The sequence below is a fragment of the Gavialis gangeticus genome, unplaced genomic scaffold (genome assembly GCF_001723915.1).
Source record: "Gavialis gangeticus isolate Ggan-Ray unplaced genomic scaffold, GavGan_comp1, whole genome shotgun sequence".
Taxonomy (NCBI): Eukaryota; Metazoa; Chordata; order Crocodylia; family Gavialidae; genus Gavialis; species Gavialis gangeticus.
The window spans coordinates 9,565,405-9,568,294 of NW_017729015.1; the positions used below are offsets into that span (position 1 = coordinate 9,565,405).

Genomic DNA, 2,890 nt, shown 5'->3' on the forward strand with positions numbered 1-2,890 from the left:
TTTTTTTGGGGGGGGGGGGGGGGTTGTGAGTTTGGTAGACAATTGCTTGGGTTACAGCTTCTGACTGGAATTGGAGCAAGAACACATACCTACTTCTCAAAATGAGTTTTCTCCTTATGTTGAAGGTCTCTGTTCCCTTCAAGTTAATAAAACGAAGTCAAATGCCACATAAGTTTATAAAGTACTTTTTAAATTTGCATTCCAGATGTTATGTTGGGGGAGGAGGGAAGTTACCTCAAGTCATTGGGCCAAGTTGTGTATTTCTTATTCCTTATTTTAAGTAGTGAAGTCAGAGGGAGGATTGCCTGAGTGAGAGTAGTGGGTTTTTTGCTTGTGATGAGGATCTGGCTTGTAAATGAATCACAAGGAGTACCTCTTCTGGAAATCTGGCTTTTTCAGTAGTTACATCTCTAATGGTTACTGTATCTTTCTTTTGTGGTGGTAAATAAAACCACACAAATACAAAACAAGTACTTTCATTTCAGCAAATTATAAAAAAGGAGGTTCTATTACAAGCTAAATTTGACTCGAATGGAATTTTCATTTAATGCACATTTCAACTGTTAGGAGTCCCAAAGAGGTAAAATGCCAAAATATTTGTTTATGGGGGGAGGGGGAAGATAATCTGTTACAAAACTAACAAGGATCAGAAATAGCATTAAAGCTGTTTACCTGAAGAACCATAAATCTGTATTTTTTTGGGATATGCTTCCACCAAAATACTATTTATCCTAATGCTTGGATATGAAAAATCATTCATATTTTGTGCAGTTGAAAATAAAATTCTGTTGGTTTTTTTTTTTTTTATATTTGCAAAATTTGCGAGCTGCTTTGACTTCTATGCAACTTGTGGGTACTCAAATTTAGTTAAAGTTGCAAAAGCATTTTATTAAAACATTTCAGAAGATATTTATTAAAATTTTAGTGCATCAGAGATATACATTGAACTTGGAGAAAACTACATCAAAACTATTAAACTCTACTCCATAAAGATTCTGTAATAAAATTAAAGGACTTAGTATATTCTGTGACAAATACTAAGGAAAAATGTGATGGAAACAAATTTGCAAACTTCCAAAATTTTACTTGCGTGTGTCTTGATCTTTCTTTCTGTCTGCATAACATCCAAAAAACCTAACGTAAAAATAACTATCTTGAAAATGAGTTTCACCTCACACAGATGTTTTAAATTCAGTTTGTGCAAGTGTCCTGCTGACATTGGTGGAGAAGTCACGAAATGGGATTAAGAATTATTTGATCACTCATTTATAGCAGTTGTTTAAATGTCTGTATTGATAAGAAGGTGTTTGACTTAAAAAAACAAAAAAAACCCCCAAAAAAACAAAAAACAAAAACGAAAAAACAAAAAAGCGTCAGATTTCTAGTTATTCCAAAACTTCTTGAGCAAGATTTCTAAAGCTGTCATGTTCCATAGGCTTAGTTTCTTCTCAACAAGGTCAATTTAATTCTCAAATTTAATTTGCCAAATCATTAGAGCTAAATGTCTAATTTTTCCAGTTAATATATCTGTTAAACAACAGTCTGTGTCTTAATATTGTATAAAGGATGATCTCAATCTTTAGGTAGCTGAACTGTCTTTAAAAATTTTCAAATTTTCAGAGAACTAAAAGATCTATATAAATGTGATTCTTGATGGTTCTTTTTCAACTAGTTAGATTTTGTCTTCTGTATTAGCATATTAAGCCCATTTGTTGAATTTTTTTGTTTGTTTCAGAAAATACAAATCTTACTAGCAGCAAAACCAATGCAAATATTGGGTGGGACTATTGTATTTTTTTTATAAGTGTACAGAATTACTTGGCACCAAATCATGTAGTTGTAGTACAAGCAAAATTTATTTCAACACAAATTGCTTGGCTAAGCACTACAAGATTGGGTTCCTGATCTTATATGATGGACCAAATCTTGCAAATCTTGTGAATGAAGCTTACTCACCTGTTGATTTAAGTGAGACTTTTGTGTAAAAATTATTAGCATGATTTAGGTTTGCAAGATTGGGTTCTGTGTCATTTGTGAATTGTTTGTGAGTAGCCATGAGCCTTCTAGAGGGAGAGTCCCAGGTTGTATGTTCCTGCTTTGCTAAAATGAGCTTCTGTTAACTTAGGACTCATTTGAAGCTGCTTTGTGTGTGATGAATTGGCTCTCGTAATTTGTATTATACAGTAAAGAATGGCAACTTTAAGTATATTAATTTACTGACTAAAATCTGTGGAGTAGAAAAAAGTCTTTTAAGGGAAAATGTGAAATCTGTAATCTTTTCCCTAAACACTCAACAGCTGAGATGCATCTTTCAAATGCTTAATATTTGCCAGGAACTTCTGAAACTTTAAAGTAGCAGAATTCCTCTGGACAAATGTTTTAACATCTTGTTTGGAGGTTACCAGAAGCTCTGAGTATCAGTTCAGAATATGTTGCATCATATTTTCTGATGTTGTCCAGAAACCTGCAAGTGTGTTCCTTTTTTTTAACTCCTTCCTTTTACCTGACTATCAGGGAAGCGTGGTTGAGGCTGCCCTGACCTGACATGTCATGATGTCGACTTGCTAGGTGGGGTTCGCAGGGATCATTTACCTTGGAGTTGTCGGTAAGAGAACTTTATTTCTAATTCTTCTTCAGTAAGATGAAAGGGCTTTTGGGGGCGGAGGGAGGAGTCAATCCTCAAACCCTATCTCAGTGGTAGGGATCATACGAATCTTTTTGAAAAATTCACCATTACCTATGGAGACTCTCCAAACATATTGAAGGTAATACTTGAATTTAAACCCATCTGATCTATGTTCAAAAGCAGTACGATTTAACTTCAACATCTGAAATAAGCTAAATGCTCTTTGGTTTCCAAAGGCAAAATGAATCTTTAAAAAAAAAAAAA

General features: G+C 33.9%; 1 long non-coding RNA gene across 1 annotated transcript in view; it reads left to right on the top strand.

The window, feature by feature from the left end:
- The first annotated feature begins 29 nt into the window (after positions 1 to 29).
- Positions 30 to 2,890, top strand: part of LOC109294009 — an 8,797-nt gene continuing 5,936 nt past the window's right edge. The window contains exon 1 of the long non-coding RNA XR_002096449.1: positions 30 to 2,605. This is a non-coding gene — a long non-coding RNA (uncharacterized LOC109294009). The remainder of the gene's footprint in view (positions 2,606 to 2,890) is intronic.